This window comes from Thalassophryne amazonica, chromosome 5, assembly GCF_902500255.1.
Source record: "Thalassophryne amazonica chromosome 5, fThaAma1.1, whole genome shotgun sequence".
In the NCBI taxonomy this organism is placed as follows: domain Eukaryota; kingdom Metazoa; phylum Chordata; class Actinopteri; order Batrachoidiformes; family Batrachoididae; genus Thalassophryne; species Thalassophryne amazonica.
In genome coordinates, this window is record NC_047107.1 from 53,516,592 (window position 1) to 53,540,040 (window position 23,449).

Here is a 23,449-nt window from a genome sequence, read left to right on the forward strand (position 1 = left end):
ATGCCAAGGAACCACAGTCCCATTTAAGGTAAACCCTAGAACAAATCAGGTGATTGGAGACCCTGCAATGTGGGTATGGAATCCATTAGCTTTGTGGGGAAATCAGTGCAGAAAATCCATTATGGTGATAGTGCAGTTTATGTGCCAGGGAGTGAAATTCAACAAGTTGAGACTGTGGCCTGCTTCTGTAGACGTGTCCATAAAACTCATAGAGGGATATGCTTTGCAAACTTAATACCCATTACTACATTAGATGATGTTGAAATTGAGGATGGCCCGTTGGCTGTTCCAGCAATATCAAAGATTTTGTGTCTGCTACCTACAACTCGCGTGGAATGTCTCAAACCTAAACCTACTTCCAGGCATCTTATATATGCTACTCTGGAACCACTCCTAAACCCAAACAGTCCAACCGTCAACCCCACTGAGGTCCTTAGTCAGGGTCTCATTAACATAAAGTCACTATCCTCAAAATCTTTGTTGATTAATGATCTAATTATGGATCATCACTTAGATATGATTGGGTTATGTGAAACCTGGCTTAAACCTACAGCTGCCCCCCCCCTTAAATGAGGCCTGCCCACCGGCATACACATTTAGTCATGTCCCTCGTGATGCGAAGCAAGGCGGGGGTGTTGCTCTTATTTATAAATCTAGGTTTAGCTTATTAGCTGTTGGGGGTCACAAATATAACTCATTTGAGCATCGGATTCTCCGCTCTGCCCACGATGCTACGTATTGCCAAGGTCAGAAGAATAAAAATCAGCCGTATTACTTTGTCACTATATATAGGCCCCCTGGCCCATACTCTGAACTCTTAGATGAATTTGGTGCATTCATCTCTAACTTGTCAATGAGTGCAGATAACATCCTGATTATTAGTGACTTTAACATTCATATAAATAAACCTTCTGATCCCCTCTGCAAATCATTTATGGAAATTATGGATGCATTAGGATTTCAGCAATGCATTCAGGACTCGACACACATTAGTGAAAATACCCTGGATTTGGTTCTCACACGTGGTATTGCTGTCACAAATATTGACATTATGCCTCTTACATCAGTGGTCTCTGATCACTCACTTATTAAGTTTACAGTTTCACTGCCATGTTTAGTGGAACAACAACCTTATATATCACTACAGCGATGCATCAACTCCTCAACTGCGGCTGAACTCGAAGCTAGACTGCCTGATATCTTATTTTCACGTTTTGCAAATGCCCAATCAGCAGACAGTCTTGTGGATAGTTTAAACTCAGTGCTTAAAACTACACTTAACATGACTGCACCACCTTTGTTAAAACCAGGCCCCCCCCAAAACACAGTCACCTTGGTTCAGCGACTACTTGTGTGACTTCAGGCATAAAGCTAGAGGTCTAGAACGGAAATGGCGTAGTTCAGAATTAGAAGTATTCCACCTTGCGTGGCATGATGCTATCTTAGACTATAAGCATGCACTACTGGCTACAAAGTGAACTTATTACTTTGATTTGATCAACAAAAACAAGCATAACTTAAAGTTCTTGTTCGACACGGTGGCAACACTTATACATGGACAACCACCTGTAGTTCGCTCTCCTTTTACAGCACAAGATTTCCTAGATTACTTCGAGAAGAAAATAGAAGACATTAGGTTGACAATATCCCAGCATGCCTTAACCCAGCCGCTACACCCTGCTATTGAGGTGGGTGCCATTACTGAGGTATTACCTAGAATTACAGAATTTGATAGTATCTCACTAGGCATGCTGACAAAACTCATAACGTCTACAAAAAGCACAACCTGCTTATTTGATCCTATACCAACAAAACTGTTTAATGACCTGTGGTCCACTCTTGGGCCGACTGTGCTGGAAATGATTAATCACTCATTAACTTCTGGATCTGTTCCTAAATGTTTCAAATCTGCAGTGATTAAACCATTACTTGAGAAATCTAACCTTGACCCTAGTGTATTGGAAAACTATAGGCCCATATCAGATCTATCATTTTGCTCTAAAATTCTGGAAAAAGTGGTTCACGGCAGTTTGTGGTCTACCTTACCGAGAATAATCTTTTTGAGCCACTGCAGTCTGCTTTTACAAAATACCATTCCACAGAGACAGCTCGCACTAAAGTGGTGAATGATCTTGTGCTTGCAATGGATTCAGACACCACTACAGTTCTGGTGCTGTTAAAGCTCAGTGCTGAGTTTGATAGCGTGGATCATTATATTGTACTTGATAGGCTGGAAAATCATTTTGGTATTACTGGGAGTGCCCTTGCATGGTTGACGTCATACCTGACCAGTCGTTCTCACTGTTTTGTTTAGTTTTTTGATAATATTTTTATTAAAACCAAACAAACAAATTGCAAGAATACACATATACTTTTTTTTAATCCACAAATGAACCCATTGATATACATTTTAATAAGAAGCATATAACAGTATTATACTGACACAATAAAAAAATAAAAGTGAATACAAAGTTTTTTTTTGTTGTTTTTTTTTTTGTAACAAACCAAGAAAAAAAAAAAAGGCAAAATAGCCCCCCCCATCTCAGCTCCTCAGAGTCAACATAAAACCATGTTGGATATATGCACACATATACACAACTAATATGAAACCAGTGACAGGCACAGTTACTCAGGCAAAACCTCCAAATTTGAGAAATAAGAAATAAAACATTGCCACTTAATCTAAAACTTTAGTGTAAACTTTTGGAGTGCTTTCTTCCACCTGCGAAATATAGCAAAGATTCGTCCCATCCTGTCTATGGCTGATGCTGAGACCCTGATTCATGCGTTTGTCTCTTCTAGATTGGACTACTGCAATATTCTGTTTTCTGGTTTACCGCAGTCCAGCATTAGGGGTCTCCATTTGGTTCAAAATGCTGCTGCCAGAGTTTTGACACGAAGCAGAAAGTTTGACCACATTACACCCATTTTGACATTTCTTCACTGGCTTCCTGTCCCTGTGAGATCAGATATTAAGGTTCTGCTACTAGCCTACAAAATTGTTCACGGACTGGCACCTCCCTACCTACAATAGTGTTCAGAATAATAATAATAATAATAATATAATAATGCTATGTGACTAAAAAGATTAATCCAGGTTTTGAGTATATTTCTTATTGTTACATGGGAAACAAGGTACCAGTAGATTCAGTAGATTCTCACAAATCCAACAAGACTCAGCATTCATGATATGCACACTCTTAAGGCTATGAAATTGGGCTATTAGTAAAAAAAAAAAGTAAAAAAGGGGTGTTCGCAATAATAGTAGCATCTGCTGTTGATGCTACAGACTCAAAACTATTATGTTCAAAATGCTTTTTTAGCAATCCTGTGAATCACTAAACTAGTATTTAGTTGTATAACCAGTTTTTCATGATTTCTTCACATCTGCGAGGCATTAATTTTGTTGGTTTGGAACCAAGATTTTGCTCGTTTACTAGTGTGCTTGGGGTCATTGTCTTGTTGAAACACCCATTTCAAGGGCATGTCCTCTTCAGCATAAGGCAACATGACCTCTTCAAGTATTTTGACATATCCAAACTGATCCATGATACCTGGTATGTGATATATAGGCCCAACACCATAGTAGGAGAAACATGCCCTTTTCATGATGCTTGCACCACCATGCTTCACTGTCTTCACTGTGAACTGTGGCTTGAATTCAGAGTTTGGGGGTTGTCTCACAAACTGTCTGCGGCCCTTGGACCCAAAAAGAACAATTTTACTCTCATCAGTCCACAAATATTCCTCTATTTCTCTTTAGGCCAGTTGATGTGTTCTTTGGCAAATTGTAACCTCTTCTGCATGTCTTTTATTTAACAGAGGGACTTTGCGGGGGATTCTTGCAAATAAATTAGCTTCACACAGGCGTCTTCTAACTGTCACAGCACTTACAGGTAACTCCAGACTGTCTTTGATCATCCTGGAGCTGATCAATGGGTGAGCCTTTGCCATTCTGGTTATTCTTCTATCCATTTTGATGGTTGTTTTCCATTTTCTTCCATGCGTCTCTGTTTTTTTTGTGTCCATTTTAAAGCATTGGAGATCATTGTAGATGAACAGCCTATAATTTTTTGCACCTGTGTATAAATTTTCCCCTCTCCAATCAACTTTTTAATCAAACTACGCTGTTCTTCTGAACAATGTCTTGAACGTCCCATTTTCCTCAGGCTTTCAAAGAGGAAAAGCATGTTCAACAGGTGCTGGCTTCATCCTTAAATAGGGGACACCTGATTCACACCTGTTTGTTCCACAAAATTGACGAACTCACTGACTGAATGCCACGCTACTATTATTGTGAACACCCCCTTTTCTACTTTTTTTTTTTTTTTTTTACTAATAGCCCAATTTCATAGCCTTAAGAGTGTGCATATCATGAATCTTTGGTCTTGTTGGATTTGTGAGAATCTACTGAATCTATTGGTACCTTGTTTCCTATGTAACAATAAGAAATATACTCAAAACCTGGTTTAATCTTTTTAGTCACATAGCACTACTATTATTCTGAACACTACTGTAGCTGACCTAATTAAATCCTACGTACCTGCCCGGGCTTTATGTTCTCAAGGTGCAGGACTACTTAGTGTCCCTAGGGTGAATAAAAAGTCTGGTCACAGAGCTTTCTCTTATCGAGCCGCTGTTCTGTGGAATGATCTCCCTGCATCAATAAACAGTCAGATTCTGTGGAGACTTTCAAGTCCAGACTTAAGATGCACTTATTTTCCCTTTTGTATGGCTAGCATACTGGCATAGTATGTTTCTATGCTTTTTACTCTTTTAATTCATTTTATTAGGAAACGGAACAGGCCGCCGCCTCAACATTATCCAAATTCTGGGTCTTTTAGTGAAGCTTAGGGCTAGTGGCCGGCGATCACCTTAGTATTTCTTCTGTTTTTCTTGTTGCTTAATGCTGACAAATTACACTATATTTGTTGTCTTTCTGATACTTGATTCTGCTTTTTTTCTTTTCTGTCTGTTTGAGGTGCAGCTCCATCCAGAGATGGGTGTGGTATCTGTTCCGGAAACCGTCCTGTGCATCGGCAACATTTCCTGAATACTCGTTTTGTGCATTGTTTTCTAATTTGTGTCGGTAGCATGGCCCAAGCAGAGGGTCACGCCTTTGAGTCTGGTCTGCTTGAGGTTTCTTCCTTAGAGGGAGTTTTTTCTTACCACTGTTGCTCTGGGGGTTGGTAAGGTTAGACCTTATTGTGTGAAGCGCCTTGAGGCAGCTTTGTTGTGATTTGGTGCTATATAAATGAAAATAAATTGAAATTGAAATTCCAATCCTTAATCCACTCTAGTGGGCCACCCATGTCCAAAAGTATGTTTGTCCACCAGATCAGGATCTGATGCAAACTAAAATAAAATTATGGAATATTAGATATACTGTGCATAATGGTATCCTGAACAGCCATGTTTGAAACTGATCCCGATCTTTGATTCTAAGCTTTGACCCTAACTGCTGAACTTAGATCATGATTGATTTGACCATGTAATCAGGATCAAATGTCAGAAGGGTCCGGAGTTTGATTCTGATCCCTAATTGCAATTGACTGCTGGTTGCTTTGATCATGTAATCAAGAAGAAATGAATGAATATCAAAGTCCAAAGCTCCAATATCAGGGGGCACAGTGCTGCCATTGAGTAGCATGCTTACCTCACAAAGAGAAAGTCTGTAGTTTAAGGCTTCCTGCACTCTGTCCTCCATTGTAGATCTGGAGTTGTGTCAAGAAGGACATCCGGTGTAAAACTTGCTTCAGATCAACATATGGATCCACATCAGATTCAATGTGATGACCTCGGGCAAAAATGTGACCAGTCAAAAGAAACTAATTATCAAAACTCAGATGTCCCTTGATCCAGATCCACAAAAACATGTAATGGCTTCTTCATTGACCCAAGGCTTGCATCTTGAATAAATTTCACTGAAATTTACTCATGTCCTTTTGAGATATTGCACTGACAAACAATTAAATAGGCAGGAAAAGGGCAACAAGATCCTGGATTGACAGCTGCCTCAAAATCTCATCAACTCTTCCTTGACTTGAGGCCTACTACCTCTGCACCAAATTTCACTGAAATCACACCATACTTTGTTTGTTTGTATTAAAATATGCCCGTACCAAACACTGATGACTCCTTGGCACAAGACTTAAGGCCTGGAGTTGCTTTTCTTTAAAGATGATATACTAAAGAAAAAGGGGGGCCAGAAGCTCATACCATGCAGGCACTCACAGTCCAGTTAGTGGCCATACACACAAGTATTTGTTTTGTGTTTTCTTATGTGATTGGATATCAGAGTTTCATCACTTTGAAGCAGAAATGGTCACCTCATGACTTGATCATTCATTGACAACAAGCTGACAATCGCCTAGTGTTGCAACATGAAGCTTTTAGCGGCATACATACATACATATATCCATACAACTGATAGTTTCTAAAGGTCACGTCACACTATCTGCACTATCACATGGTCATACTATAAAATGGTGCGCACTACATTTGAAGATATAGTTTGGAAGTTAAAGTACAACATTTTTTTCCATCACCCAAAGGTAACTCCTATGAACCTGAGCATATGGTGTTCTGATCCATAACCTGAACCATGCTACTTTTGTTTAACACATTGAGGATATACACACAGAAGAGATACACCCATTGGCAGAACATTACATTTTGTGTTGTAAATAGTGCACTGATACATGGTTTAGGTGTCATCCTGTCAGAGTGATGTGGAGATGGACGTTTCCAATCTGATTCTACCACTAAAACACCAACAGCAAAGTTTTATTGATAATGAGACATGCTGACACATTAACAGTGAGCTGATTCTTACCTGCCAGTGTTTGACGTACTGCATTGGGTGTCTACACACATTCTTGTTCGTGCACTCGATGAAGATGTGTGTGATATTATAGTAAAAGATCTTTCAAAACGAGTGGTGCTTCATGTTCTTATTTATTACAAGTTAGCTTTCTTTTTTGCATTCATGGAAAACACACTGAAATTTTAGATTAAGGTGCTACTGATTATGAAATACAGTGGGGTAAAAAAGTATTTAGTCAGCCCCTGATTGTGCAAGTTCTCCTACTTAGAAAGATGAGAGAGGTCTGTAATTTTCAACATAAGTACACTTCAACTATGAGAGACAAAATGAGAAAAAAAAAAAATCCAGGAAATCACATTGTAGGATTTATTTTTTCCACCATAATTATTTTTAAATTATGGTGGAAAATAAGTATTTGGTCACCTACAAACAAGCAAGATTTCTGGCTCTCACAGACCTGTAACTTCTTCTTTAAGATCTTCTGGATCTTCTGTCCTCCACCTGCTGTATTAATGGCACCTGTTGGAACTTATCTGTATAAAAGACACCTGTCCACAGCCTCAAACAGTCAGACTCCAAACTCAACCACGGCCAAGAACAAAGAGCTGTCGAAGGACACCAGGAAGAAAATTGTAGATGTGCACCAGGCTGGGAAGAATGAATCTACAATAGTCAAGCAAGTTGGTGTGAATAAATCAACTGTGGGAGCAATTGTAAGAAAATGGAAGACGTACAAAACCATTAATAATCTCCCTCAATCTGGGGTCCACGCAAGATGTCATCCCGTGGGGTCAAAATGATCATGAGAACGGTGAACAAAAATCCCAGAACTACACGGAGGGACCTGATGAATGACCTGCAGAGAGCTGGGCCCAAAGTAACAAAGGCTACACACTACGCAGAGAGGGACTCAAATCCTGCAGTACCAGGCATGTCCCCCTGCTTAAGCCAGTACATGTCCAGGCACGTCTGAAGTTTGCCAGAGAGCATATGGATGATCCAGAAGAGGATTGGGAGAATATCATGTGGTCAGATGAAACCAAAATAGAACATTTTGGTAAAAACTCAACTCGTCATGTTTGGAGGAAGAAGAATGCTGAGTTGCATTCCAAGAACACCATACCTACTGTGAAGCATGGGGGTGGAAACCTCATGCTTTGGGGCTGTTTTTCTACAAAGGGGACAAGGCGACTGATCTGTGTTAAGGGAAGAATGAACGTGGCCATGTATCGTGAGATTTTAAGCCAATACCACCTTCCATCAGTGAGAGCACTGAAGATGCAACATGGCTGGGTCTTCCAGCATGACATGATCTCAAACCACACCACTCGGGCAATGAAGGACTGGCTCTGTAAAAAGCTTTCAAGGTCCTGGAGTGGCCAAGCCAGTCTCCAGACCTCAACCCCATAGAAATTTGTTGAGGGAGTTGAAAGTCTGTGTTGCCCAGCGACAGCCCCAAACATCACTGCTCTGGAGGAGATCTGCATGGAGGAATGGGCCAAAATACCAGCTACAGTGTGTGCAAAACCTGGTGAAGACTTACAGGACACGTTTGACCTCTGTCATTGCCAACAAAGCTTATGTTACAAAGTACTGAGTTGAACTTTTGTTATTGACCAAATACTTATTTTTCACCATAATTTTACAAATAAATTCTTTAAAAATCCTACAATGTGATTTCCTGGATTTGTTTTTTTTTTTTTTTTTTTGTCATTTTGTCTCTCATAGTTAAAGTGTACCTATGATGAAAATTACAGACCTCTCTCATCTTTCTAAGTAGTAGAACTTGCACAATCAGGAGCTGACTAAATACTTTTTTACCCCACTGTAGCTATCTGTTATAAACAGAAAATAACAGTAACAGAGTGTTTCTTTCTCTTTTGTCAGGTTGCATATACTAGAGCTCTTGGTGAAACTCCACTGTACCTGCATTAATGGTACATGTACACCAGGTGGCGATATTACCCATTTCATGAACCTTGAGTAAGCCTGCTGTGGGACACTACCAATGATGACCAACCTGTTACTTATATTAATACACTGAACAAAAATATAAATGCAACAATTCAATTTCAATATATTAATTTATATAGCGCCAAATCACGACAAAGTTTGCCCCAAGGCGCTTCACATAATTCACAACAACACAAATTAAGCTAAAATCAAAATTAAAAGCAAGAAAAGCACAGTAAAAAGATAAAACACAGTAGAATAAAAAGAAATTACAAAGCAAACACAAAGATTAAAAAATTAATGATAAGACAGTCTAAAAAAGTGGGTCTTCAGTCTTGATTTAAAAATCTCCACCGTGTCAGACTGCCGAATAACAGCAGGTAGATCGTTCCAAAGAGCCGGACCACGGTAGGAGAAGGCTCTATACCCCACAGACTTTTTGTTCATCCTCGGAACACACAGTAGCCCTGCGCCCTGTGAACGCAAAGGCCTCGCAGGTACGTAGGGCTTAACCAAGTCCGCCAGGTAGGAAGGTGCCAGTCCATGAACAATTTTATAAACCAACAATAAAACTTTAAAATCCGATCTGGCAGAAACTGGTAGCCAATGAAGGGATGCCAGAATGGGAGTAATGTGGTCAAACCTTCTACTTTGTGTCAAAAGTCTGGCAGCAGCATTCTGTACCAACTGAAGTCCTCGAATGCTAGACTGCGGCAGGCCAGAAAATAAAGCATTACAATAATCCAATCTAGAAGAGACAAACGCATGAATCAGAGTCTCAGCATCAGCCATAGACAGGATGGGGCGAATCTTTGCTATATTTCTCAGATGAAAGAAAGCAGTCCTCGTAATGTCCCTAATGTGGAGGTCAAAGGACAACGTAGGATCAAAGATTACCCCAAGGTTCCTCACTTTGTCAGTATGATGTATAACACATTGTAGAAGAATTTTTAGGTCCATATTTGAACTGTGATGAACTATCAAGTGTCCTGATCCGAACTGTATGTCCTCTGGTTGAACTAGCAGGTGTTCAACCCAAAAAAAAGGGCTCTCTTAGTCATTTAGTCTGTCAGGGGGCTTTCCAGGCCTTTTAGGTGCTTTCCCGCAGGCCACGTGCGGGGGCCTCAGGCCAGCTGCACGTGTGGCTGAGGCCACGTGCGGAGGGGGCCTCAGGCCAGCTGCACCTGTGGCTGAAGGGTCTTTTAAAAAAATCAGGTTTGTAAATCCTTCATGTTTTAATGGGAGCGTTTGTCACATTGAAATAATGGCCTAACACCTGCTTAGGGTTCACTAGAGGACGCTTCCAATAGAAAACCATGTCTTGGGAATGAAATAAATAAAAAAGTCGAAGGAGGGAGCGATGCCCGCGGGTCTCCAATAAATAGACGAGCGCGGCTTTGTCATATTCAGTCTCTCTAGAGGACTCAGTTTGTCTAAGCTTTGTGTCGAAGGCTTAAATAAACTTAAAAACTCTGTGCATTTATCTTGCTTAAGGCTGAATTATTCTAAAGTGTTGTGTCCTCTTTCTAGCATATCACTTGCAATTAGTTTGTGTATCTAAAAGACGACATCCTGAGAAGACCAAAAAGACGAGCCGCGACAGAACTTGGCGAGCCAGCTTCAGGAGGTCCAGGGGCATTCCGGCAGCCTGGGGCAGTCCAGCTCATCCCTCCAGACCGTAAATACAGTGATCACGACTAAAAGGTAAGCAGAAACCTTTTATAATTTCTGCACGATCTGGAGGAGTGAGTCGGGATTTCCGCCCAAGTTGACAGTGATATTTTTTAATTGCCTCTTACCCAAAAGAACCTGGACTAAGAAAATTGATAAGAGACTAAAAAAAGATAAGATTGAAAATTATCAGGCCTTGTAGATAAAATGCTCAGAAGGTGTGTGTGTTCCCAGGAAAAAGAATGTCTATGTGAGTGAAAGTTCAGGAATGTTCATGAACTCTGGTGCGGAAAGAGTGCGTGGAGAACTAACCTGGATGCTTGGGGAATAATTGGTGTTGAAATTCGTTACTAACGTGCCGGCTGATAGCATGCGCTGTAGGGGTTAATTTAGGGGAGTATACTGACAAATAGATACAAGGTAATACAAGGTTATTTAAAGAGTTTAACAGAGACTGAAGTGAAATAAGTGAGAAAAAAGAGTTTAACAAGAGAATACTGCAGAGAAAGCACAAGATAAGCGCCTGAGGGGGCGCAGTAGAAATACCGTACGTGATAAAGAGATTTAAAGAGAAAAGTGCAAAGAAGCACAGCTGACAGTAAGTAAAAGAGCTCAATAAAGGACGTCATTTTTAAGAAAAGAGAAAAACTATAAAAAAAAATAAAATAAATAGAAGGTTAGTGCAGAAGACATGAGAATTAATGAAGCAGAAAATAGTGCAGTAAGGCACCAATACACGCTTGTGGGGCGTGGGAGAAGAATAAGTAATTAAGTACACAGTAATATGATTTTTTTATAAGAAAGAAAAAGAGAAATATTTCAGTGCAAAGGCACATTAAGCTCACAAGGAGCTCAGTAAGTGAAAAAAAAAAAAAAGGCAGAAGAAAGTGCAGAAATGCACAGGATACGCACGCGAGGCGCGGTAAGGCGTAGAAATAAATGAAATATTGTATGCTCAGAAAGGAGCTTGTGAAAATAATATATTAAGCACAGGATACGCACGCGAGGCGCGGTAAGGCGTAGAAATAAATGAAATATTGTATGCTCAGAAAGGAGCTTGTGAAAATAATATATTAAGCACAGGATACGCACGCGAGGCGCGGTAAGGCGTAGAAGTAAATGAAATATTGTATGCTCAGAAAGGAGCTGGTGGAAAATAATATATTAAGCACAGGATACGCACGCGAGGCGCGGTAAGGCGTAGAAGTAAATGAAATATTGTACGCTCAAAGAGGGCTTGAAAAAAGTAATATATGAAGTTGCTGACAGCGCCGGAGAAGCTGTCTAACGTGAAGAAGAGATACATGCTTAAACAGAACACATTGGTGTTAAGTGAATAAAAAGGTTGTTTAAAGCCGCGGAGTGAAAAGTGGCAGAAGTCTAGATAGAGATATAGAAAGTTGTTTTTAATAATTTTTGTGTATAAAGCTTTTGAAGATTGGTGTGTGGGAGAGTGGAGAGTAATCTGTGTAAAGCTGTGAGAACTGCAGGCTGGCTGACATACAAGATTAATGTGAAAGAGTACGAGGGGGAGGTATTTAGACCCAACAGGAGGACTTGGGAGGTGCATGACAGGCAGAGAGGAAAGTGTGAAACAGACAGTGAAGAAAAGACAGGAGAAGAGTGCTATGTAAATACAGAGAAGGTAGATATTATTTCAAAGAGAGAAAACTAATAACAAACATAGCAGAAAAAAGACGAGAAGCAGAAAGTTAAAAAAAAAAAAAAAATTAAATTAGAAGGGAAATAGAAAGTCGGGAGCAAAGACATTAGGAGGTGTTAGGGTTGTAAGAGGATTAAATAAATAAAGTTGGTTATAAATCAAAAGAGATAAAGCTTAGATTATAGTGAAAAAGCTGACAGACTGATCAATGCTTGGGACAGTCATTGATGGGAGACTTAAGTGATGATGAAATAATACTCCCAGAACATTACTTGACTGGACGGAGACATCGAAACCCAGGGAATCAGGACACATTTTTGGCTGGAAAGGACCTATTTTGACAGGGTAGGAGCAGAACATTGGCAGGACGAACAGAGATCAATCAGAAATTATGGCAGATTACTAAGGTAATCAATCTGAAGCAAAAGAAAGAACAATTCCCTCTAATTAATTGGGAGCTGCTGATAAGACGTCTGTGGCATCAGGGTTTAACCCCGTGGCTGGAGCGCTTTGTGCTGATCCTAATAAAGAAATTAGCATACCATTAAATCATTTAATAACACTGCCAACCGATCCAGGTGAAGAACTGTTTCCTAGGTTGACTTTGACTGTGGTCCCAAGGAAGGTTCGGTGGGAAACAGGTAAATTTTCATATTTAGTTAAAGAAAAAGAAGACGGGCATAGCAGTTGGAAATTTAATCCTTTTAAGGGTTTAAAATACAAAACAGGTGTTACAGCCAGCAAGTTATTGGTCTGGATCAGGACAGCCCCTGAGGGACTACCAGAACACCATAGAAACACCTCACATAGCGTTTGTCAGGGTTACATGGGTAACTCTCAAGGTCAAGGTCGGGAAAGTACCCCGCTAGACTTAGTACTAAGAAAATATCCAGGAAAACGCACTAAGGCCAACCAATGTATGAGAAAGTGGCACAAAAGGTCACATGGGGGCAGCAATGGCCTTTGGTGGGATCATTGATCCGGTGATGTGTGAAGCAGTTGCGGTAGAAATACAGAAAAAAGAAATTAAAGATCAGCAGAAGAACGTAAAAAACAACAAAAAACGCACTGAAGAAAAAGAAGTTTTGGCCTTGTTCAAGCAGGAAGCACAGAGGCTACAGCAGAAAAGAGAAAAAATGACAGAGGAAAGATCCAAAGAGACTAAAGCCAGTGCACCGAGCTAGGAAGCAGAGCCACCCCCATATAAAAGTCATGATATGGGGAAGACAGCTGGACAATTTGTATTAGGAACTCGTGAAGAGGACCAAGGCATGGATGTGGAGGGCAAATTCACACTGACACTAAAAGCTCGAGAGCCACAAGGAGACAGGTCCTCAGTCTGTCAATGGATCATACAAGGTCTCCAAGTCCGAAAGTAAGTGGTCGCACACCACGACCAGCAGGGGGGGGCCACAAATAACAGTGACACGGAGGCAGACGAGGATAAAGAGAGAGACCTGAAGGCTCCGCCTGCACATCGAGGTCCACTGAAAACCGTCCCCTCCCACCATAAGTCAGCCGACTGGACCTTCACAGGCTACAGAGGCTCCGAAGAGTGGCACAAGAGCTTCTGTGACACACTGGATCTGGCCAGAAGAGATAATGAAGAACTAGCTGAGCAACTTCGGCTAGCGAAGGAAAGAATACAAAGACATAGGGACGCCGAGGAAAGAAGAATATTACAACAATCGACGCCCAATCAAGGGATCACATTATAGAGCCACCCACCCGAAAAATTTCTGGTGAGATCATCATTGAGACTGCAAAAGAGGCCCGACTCAGGCAAAGACAACAATGTGTAGCCAAAGACATAGCGGCTTTAGAACAGAATATAACCGACTGGATGGACTGCCTGGAACCAGTCAGTCGCACTCGATCTGGAAGACAGTATGGAGTCCGCACAGAAGAAGAGGAGGACGAAGACCTCATATGCCCATTGGTGGTTAGAAATGGTCATCATGTGTATACCCCATGGAGCTGGACAGACATGGTGGGGCTGGCCAACAGACTGCCAGACATCACCCAAGGAGCTGGGAGATGGATAACTGCCTAGAAGAAGGCACTGCAGGGGTAACCTTGTCTTTAGGTGACATAAAAGCCTTGCTAATGCATGTCATGGGAAAACATGACACTGAAGAATTAGCAGGAAAGGTTGGACTAACACAAATGATGGGCACAAATCAACATGAATGAAGTCCCCTTTAATCGCTATAGAAACTCCATGTGGGAAGGACTGAGAAGAAAGTACCCTGAGGTCTTGGATCCCTCTAAATTGGATGATGAGGAGTGGACCCTGAAGAGTGCCCAAAGAAGTTCCTGCACCGATTCCAGAAAAGATGGGCGTAGGAAACAGGAAATGCATGGAACCATTCTCCACAACTGAAATCCTGTTTAAAATAACTGTAAAAAAGGCTCTACCAGATGAGGTTCAGAAAGCCCTAGATGGAGTCGTGGGACTATCGAAAATGAATTGGGCTTTATACTCTGAGCATATTTGTCACCATCTTGAAATCTACAAGAAAGAAAAACAAAAAGAAGAGATGCAGCAAAATCCCTGACAAAAAAAAAATTGGTGCAGATGCAGTTGGGAGAGCTAACCAAAGTCAAGAAAGAAAAAACAAAGACCCAGGCACCAATGATGACCCCTGTTCCTTCTGAGTCGGCAAGCCTAGGCCCTACGGCAAACACTGCTGCCACCTTACAGGCACCTGTGGTAACAGCCACACAGAGCCCCCAAGGAGCAGCAGGGAGCACTGCTGCAGGAGAAGTCTCAGCACCAGTGGAGCATCACTATCACTACCATAGCACTGGCACACCCGGAAATGGACCCACCTACAGTCATGGGTGGAGAGGAGAGTCACGGAACTTTCAAGGTCAAAGAGGAGGGTGGCGAAGAGGATCTCGCCAACCTTCATTTGGAAACAGATTCCAAAACTCAGCTCCCAGGAACAGTCAAGCGGGACCGCCTATGGGACCAACACCCCCAATAGGGGATCAACCCTCTAATGAGTGTTGGAGCTGTGGACAACCTGGACATCGAATGAGAAATTGTCCAGCCCGACCTTGGGTTGGACCCTCTGCCTATTGGCAATAGGGAGGCCTAGAGAAGACAGAGGGGGAAACGGTGGCATTGGCTATTTCGATGATACCTAAGGAAGAGCCAACCGTCACTGTTAATATACAAAGCAGAGATTTCCCGTTCATGGTGGATACAGGGGCAACATACTCTTGCATAGGGAAAATGGGCGCTCATCTCCCCCTCTCTGGGTCTGTAATTAAGACCATCGGCTTCTCTGGGAAGACTCAAATAATACCGTTTACACGCCCACTTCCTGTAACGATGCAGGAAAAACAATTGAAGCACCCCTGTTATACTCACAAAATACACCTGTGAATTTGCTGGGAAGAGACATTTATGTAAGCTACAAACCCAGATAGTGTGTACCCATCAAGGACTGCAAATACACTTTCCTGACGAAGCACTCGCCAACATTATGGTGCTTATGGACATGGAAAATAAGGTCCGACCTGTGCAACCCATGGTATACTGGCTGAAGTTACAACCAGAAAATTTTAATCTTCAACTGGAATGGGAAAAATGGAAGCCCTGGGCAGAACAACACTATGAAGCAGTATGTACACCTAGTTTACCTTTACATGTCACCCTGATGTTCGATGCCAAACAAGAACAAACTGACTATGCATGCTGCTGGGATGCATTGATGAATCAACGGCTGTTTCACATAACCACCACAGAAATTTATTTAGGCCCCCAAGGGGCCGCAGCTTCTGTCAAGCTAACTTCAGCTGAACAACAATGGTATCAAGTGCCGAATGCCATGCCTCATGTGACCCTTTTAGTCTCAGAAAAGTACGAATCCCATGACCTAGGTCCAATGGTAAAGACAGCCTCAGAAGTTGAAGAATGGCAAAACATGGAAAGTCTACAAGTACATCTGTCAAAAGACCAGCAGTTTATACGAATTAATTTAAAAGTAAATGATGAGGCTATAGCTCAAAAAGTGGAGCTCAATCCTAGATCAGAGGGACAGATGGTGTTATCGGCCCAACAAGAGAAATTGTTAGAGCAAATACCACCAGTGGTGTGGTCCAAAAGCAAAACGGATGTAGGACTAGTAAAAACAGCCTTACCAGTAAAATAAAAGTAAAACCGGGAGCAAAACTGCCTCACCAAAGGCAGTATCCATTAAAACCTCAGGCTATTGAAGGCATAAAACCAGTAATTAAGGGACTAATGGCAGCTGGAGTTCTAATAAAAACTGCAAGCCCATGCAATACTCCTATCTATCCTATCCCTAAAAACAATACCAAAGAGTATCGGCTGGTACATGATCTGCGTCCTATCAATGCAATAATAGAAATGGATGCACCTATAGTACCTGATCCGCATACTATACTATCAAGCATCCCTGCTGGAGCAAAATGGTACACAGTAATCGATCTGTGTTCAGCCTATTTCAGTGTGCCTGTGCACCCAGACTCACAACATTTGTTTGCATTCACATTTCTGGGACAACAGCTAACGTATACACGGCTACCTCAGGGACTGAACCTGTCCCCAGCCATCTTTAACAAAGTCCTGGCTGAAGATTTACAACACCTTGACATACCCAGTACATTGGTGCAATATATGGATGATCTCCTATTGCATCAGAGACTCAAGAACAGTGTGAAAAAGATTCATTAATTGTATTGCATGCATTGGCAGATGGAGGTCATAAAGTAAGTAAGGACAAATTGCAGTTCTGCAAACAACAAGTAGAATACTTGGGAAGACAGTTGTGTGGGACCACGCGATGTATAGCCCCAAGCCAAGTGGAGGCTATAATCAAGGCTCCCAAACCCCAAACAGTGGGACAGATGCTTTCATTCCTTGGGATGGCAGGGTACAGTCGGCCGTGGATTTGTGATTATGCTATAAAACCTGCACCTTTGCGTGCCATGATTAGAGCAGTGGGGCAAACAAGCAATGCAGCTCTCCTCGTCTGGACAGATCAGGCAACGGGAGCTTTTGAGGCCCTAAAAACAGACATGCAATCTGCTCCCGCGTTAGGTAACCCAGATTATGGGAAACCTTTCCATTTGTATGTTACTGAAAAAGCTGGTTATGCTTGTGCTGTACTAATGCAGGAAACAAATGAAGGAAAACAACCATTGGCCTATTATAGTACAAAGCTTGACAACATTGAAACAGGATTGCCACCATGCTATCAGGGTCTAGCAGCAGCTGCCTTTGCATTTCAAAAAGCATCATCCATAATCATGGGACATGCAGTAACGTTGTACACGTCGCATCAGTTACATGCCCTGCTAACCAGTCAACGTTTTGTCTTAACACAAGCTAGACGCACTGGATATGAAGTTGTGTTGTCCGCTCCAGAAATAACAATACAACGTTGTCACACGGTGAATCCCGCCACCAAATTGACCACACCGTTAGATGGTACTCCACATAACTGTGTGGCAGAGACAGAGAAATTTTTGAGAGCCAGAGAACATTTGTATAATCACGCCATAGATGCAGATCTAACCCTGTTCGTGGATGGCTCATGCTTTCGGGATGCCGCGGGATTGCATGCGGGTATGGGGATTGTTAAACTAAACACGGATGGCGAGACCTTTGAATTACTGGAGTCCCAAGGAATTGATCAGCCTTGTTCAGCCCAACTGGCAGAAATCAAAGCCTTAACTATGGCTTGCCAGATAGCTAAAGATCAACGTGTTAATATCTACACAGACTCAGCCTACGCTTATGACGTATGTCATGTACATGCAAACATTTGGAAACAAAGGGGATTCCTGAGAGCAGATGGCACCCCTGTCACTCATGGAGAAGCGATTTCCCAACTGTTACAAGCTCTCCAATTACCGTCTGAGGTAGCCATCATTAAATGTGCAGGTCATCAAAAGAATAATAACATCATAGCTCAAGGTAACAACCTAGCAGATGACGCAGCTCGCAAAGGAGCACAAGGAGAAAATATGTTTCCCCTGCTAACCATCCAAGATTGTGCCCCACTGGTTTCACTTGACGCACTGATAGTGGCTCAAAGTAGGGCCAGTGGAGAAGAAAAACGAATGTGGGTTAAACGAGGCGCTATTGAGACACGCAGTCAGGGGCCAGCGGACAAGCTGTGGCGCAGTAATCATGGACATTTTGTGTTACCCACCAATTTATTACGACATGCAATCATTTGGGCCCACGGACCCGATCATTGTTCGTGAGTCCAAATTATGAACAAACTAAAAGCTGTCTGGTGGTCACCATATATGGCAGCAACAGTGGACCGTTTGTTGAATGAGTGTGAGGTATGTGCACAGTACAATGTCCGGAAATCATTCACAGCCCCTTTAGCCCACATTCCGGTCCCTGATGGGCCATTCAGACATCTTATGATGGATTTCATAGACATGGGAGCTGAAAATCGAGTTAAACGAATGAGATATGTTTTGGTAGTGATATGCAGATTCAGCCGATGGATTGAGGCAGTAGCCTCTGCAAATCAAGACCATAAAACGGTAGCCAAATTCTTGTGCTGAGATGTCTTTCCAAGATTTGGCATTCCAGATACTATCTCATCTGACAACGGTAGGGCTTTTGTAGCCAAGGTTACACAAGAAACATTCAAACAATTGGGTATCAAACAGAAGTTTGGGTGTGTTTATCACCCTCAATCAAATGGGGCAGTGGAACGGGCTAATGGCATTTTAAAGAACAAACTAGCAAAAATCATAGCAGACAGCAATGGCAAACTAACCTGGCTGGATGCGTTGCCGCTTGCTTTATTGTCAATGCGCTCACAAACTAACCGACTAACCCATTTGACACCATTTGAAGCTCTTACAGGTCGGCCGATGCCTATTCCATACCTGAGAGGACCCTACGAAGGACCATCGCTGGAGCAGCTACAAGACGAATGGCATAATTATCTGAGACAGTTAACCCAAATACACAAAACTATCTTTTTGCAGGTCAAAGGTGCTACAGAAGACAGAGAAGCAGAGATTCCACTTGAAAATCAGAGCATCCAGCCTGGTGATCTGGTTTACATCAAGGTGTTCAAAAAGAAGTGGGACAGGCCCCGCCGAGAAGGTCCTTTTAAAGTTATTCTTGCCTCACGTACAGCAGTCAAAGTAGACGGTAAGGACACTTGGTTTCATTTAAACCACTGCTGTAGGGTTGGTGGCCCAGCGCCCCTGCGGCCTCGGCAAGCTCGTCTTGGCAGAGCCGCCGGGCCAAGGGGGGAAGCAGGAGAAGCCAGAGACCCTACAGCAGCACCGAGGGACGGCCACACCTCCCTGCAGCCAGAAGAAGCACAGAGGGAAGGCCACGCCTCCCTGCAGCCAGGCGAACACTGGCCAAGGCGCTCACAGAGACTGATTGAACAAAGACGACGCACAGCTTCAGAGAGTAGTGGATCCCTGCCAGATAGAGCAGCGACAGACTCAGATGCAGACTCAGAAACAACTGGAGACGCAGGCCAACAGACAGACAGAAATACAGACCGACAGATAGACAGGCCACAGGAATTACAGACTCGGACAGCAACTCAGTAGATTTACCGACAGAAGAACCGCAGGAAGTACAACCCAGACAAAGCACAGATACACCACACATCCCTAGTGACAGCTCATCTAGTGACGGCTCACTTAGTAGCACATCTAGTAGCACATCTCAACAGTCATCAGAGCAATGATTAAGGAATTATTCAAGGGATTGACAATACTACTGGTGGTCAGTATGGGAGAAAATAGACATCCAAAACATACAACGGACTGTGCCGTGGCCATGGCCGCAATAGCAGCTAAACAAGGCATTCTAAACACAGGAAAAACATATAATTTGGTATACATTAAATCAAAAGCCTACAAGAACATAGGAATACAGGGAAAGCTGGGGGATTACATATTAGGCGAAGCCATTAGCATCAAATGTGAAGAGGAGGGAACACTCAACATAGAGGTAATTTGTGATAAAAGAGGATGCAGGGAAACCAAGCAAGATGTAACTGTTACAGTACATGAAGCCACAAAATGGGTAAAAATCAAACCAAGGAAAAAGAGGACAATTAGAAGCCTAGAAACAAGCAGTCACTTAGGGAGATGGGATCCCAGTACAGACCTAGCCCGCACACAAGGGTGGAGAGAAATTTATTTTACCAATGGTTGAAATTTTCGGCTAGGCAGATCAGTGAAAAGCCTTGCATAGCCTGTCACCGGAAAGGTGTGATACCTCAGGCTAAACCCCTACCTGATATCAATAACTGTTATAGGAGTCCCCAACATAACTCAGACCAAGCAGAATGCTATACACAATGTGTTATGAAAATGGCAGTAGGTGATGAAAAATATGCTGCCGACAGTAAACTTTGTCCAGTGCCCCTAAGTACAGAAGGAACCGTTCCACCTATGATTAAAATAGAGAAAGGGATGATACACCCATTCTGTATAGCTAAAGGCTTAGTAGCACAATACATAAGCGATTGGCAGGTAGGGACGACCCAGCCAAAACACCACATACAGTGTATGCAAAAGCAGCAAGAATACAAACCGGCCAAAACAGCATGGAACATTACCGTCTGTCACACCCTGCCAGCAGCAGGCATACAGTGTGAACAAATAGTACCGGCCACAGGGGGGTCTGTAATTGGACTGAATCTCACCCATGCTTCATGGGTATCTACTCCAAATTTAGCTAAGGGAACGGTACCCTTAGCTGACATCTTTTGGATATGCGGACAAAAAAGGAAACTCCTGTCATCGCTGTCCCCGAATTGGAAAGGCCTTTGTGCTCCTGTGATGCTCACAGGAGCAATAACAGTAATTGAAATGCCAAATTCAATACAACCCATGCCACAGAAACTTCGTAAGAAAAGAGGAATAATGACGTTTAAAACAGACTACAACATCACAGTAAGAAACGGGATACCAGAAGGGATACCCCGACAGTTAGAAGCCATAGACAGTAGCAGAGTTAAAGCAGATGAAGATGCGGATAAATGGGGATGGGCATTGGCTCTGTTCGGGGTTACTCCAAAAATCCGTTCTAGGTTCCAGGAGGTGCAGTGGATTAATTACTTGTGGTATAATCAGCAAAGATACCTGAACTGGACATTGGCAGCAGTAGGAGCCTTAACCGAACAACTGCACGCCACCTCGCTAATGACAATGCAAAATAGATTAGCTATCGAGATGATGATGGCTGATGAACAAGGAGTTTGTATTATGATCAAAGCCACCGAATGTTGCACAGCTATTCCCATGCGTACAGGGGAAGACGGAAATTTGACAGAGCTCTTAATCACACTTGGAGCGATGCAACAGGAACTGTTAAGTAACTCCATAGGAGGGAGAAATGAAACTGACGATTCTGGATACATTGTAGGGAATGGAATGAATATTGGCCCACTATTTTCACTGTTTGGGACTCTAAGGAGAGGGTGGATATCATGGAAAGACTGGTTATACCAGATAGGTGTAATCTTGGCACTAACAGGGGTGACGGTCTTGCTGGTAATATGTTGTGGTATTCCCTTGATAAAATTTCTGGTCAATAAATTGCTTTCATCCACAGTAGGACAGCTCCCACTGTTAGCCATCCGAGCCCTAGAAGAAAGCACAAACGAAACAGACAGAGAACCAGAATATATGGAAATGGATGAAATACCAATTATCCTCCCCGACAGCCCCCAGCTCCCTAATATTGTGGCGTATACCCCAGATAGGGAGGACTGGGATGGACCGTGCTTGGTGATATTGTAGACGAGGAAGAAGACATGCACGCACATTTACATTCACACTCATGCACCCACAAAAATGAGGGATAGGATAGACAATATCTGAAAGAATGACATGGAGCTGTAATAATGAACGTATATGTATATTACTAGGACACAGGAGTATGGCTGAGAGACCAGACTCCCCTGATCAGGGACCTATGCCTGATCTGCCTCTATCAAGTCTGATTGGACTCTCAGAGCTGTTTGGAGAAGAGGATATACAGGAGGGATGGTCGAGACATGATTGGTCGCCACAGCTGCCTTCCATCCAGCAGCTACACCAGTTGGCAACAGAAGGATCTTCATTGTTCCAGCACCTGGCGATGACGGCTTCACAGAATCTGCCTGCAGCAAGAGTCGGCCCGAGGACTCCACCATCACCTGAAGGACCCTTTGGACTCAGGAACACACCCCTTCCCTAGATGCCATGGAGACAGTCACATGTGCCAGTGGCAACAATACCCTCCAGGGGAGGCAGCCAAGGTCGGCCATATGCAGCAACCGCCCGAGTGCATCCTAGACCCAATTCACTGCTAGGACCTGTCCCCAGCTTTCCACCCCCAAGGCAGGAGAGATATTCTGATCAGCCCAGTACCTCTGGAGGAGGATCAGCAGGGGTAGACCTTAGCCGAACTCACCCACCAGGACAGAGGGGAGCTTTGTACAGGCTGCTAAATGCCCAGAGTGTCCCACCCACTTGCCTGTGCGACATCAACAATACTCCCCCCACACACGAAATGCCTTCCCCCTTGTACTTCCTGTCCCCTGGACTGCACAACCTTAATCTGGTCATGGTCACCCCACAGGACATGGCAATCTTGGTTCGAGAGCTTCGTCTTCCACAAGAGTCTGTTCCAAAAACCTTGGAGCAGCTCCTGCCCCTCACAAATCACATTCCCCATGAGCTATTTGAGGAAATCATGCCACAACTAAGTCAGACAGCTGCATACCTGTTCAGGATACACCGTGACAATGCCAACATCTCTTGTGCTCAGGAGGGCCTCCATACTCAACTGTGTGGTCTTCAGTCTAGTATGGACATGCTAGCCTGCATGATGGAGCATATGGAAAGGGAACAGCTAGGGCTGGCCACCACCACCCTGAATGTGGGCAAGAATTCTCTGGGGGCCCTGTACAACCTGGCCAAGCAGCACAAGGAGCTGGAAAGATCCATCAGAGAACTGCACGACTGTCTGAAAGCCAGAATTCCTGATCCTCCCCCACTACCCCTGAAAGGCCAACCTCCCCATGTTCCCCAACTTCTCCCAAAACTTCAGATGCTGAGTAAATGCTGAGGAGCGCGGACTGACGTAATGGCACTGAACACGGACTATGATCTTGGTTCTTGAGTTTGAATTGCGGACTGGTTTCAGAAATCTGAGTGTAAATAAAAACAAAGAAGGATATATGTTAGTAACGAAGGTTGGGTAAATGTCTGTCCTTACCATCATCTGCGTAACACAGATAAAGCTAAATGCATACACATAGATATCACATTGCAAAGTTATAAAAAGGGGACCCTTACACGGCGTGTTT

The 23,449-nt window shown here is 43.0% G+C and overlaps 1 protein-coding gene across 1 annotated transcript in view; it reads left to right on the top strand.

The window, feature by feature from the left end:
- The window catches only part of svopa (SV2 related protein a), a 35,179-nt gene extending 27,395 nt beyond the window's left edge, over window positions 1-7,784 (top strand). Inside the window, exon 17 of the mRNA XM_034170270.1 lies at window positions 7,775-7,784. The gene's annotated coding sequence lies outside the window, so the exon portion shown is untranslated. The remainder of the gene's footprint in view (window positions 1-7,774) is intronic.
- Window positions 7,785-23,449: the final 15,665 nt, after the last annotated feature.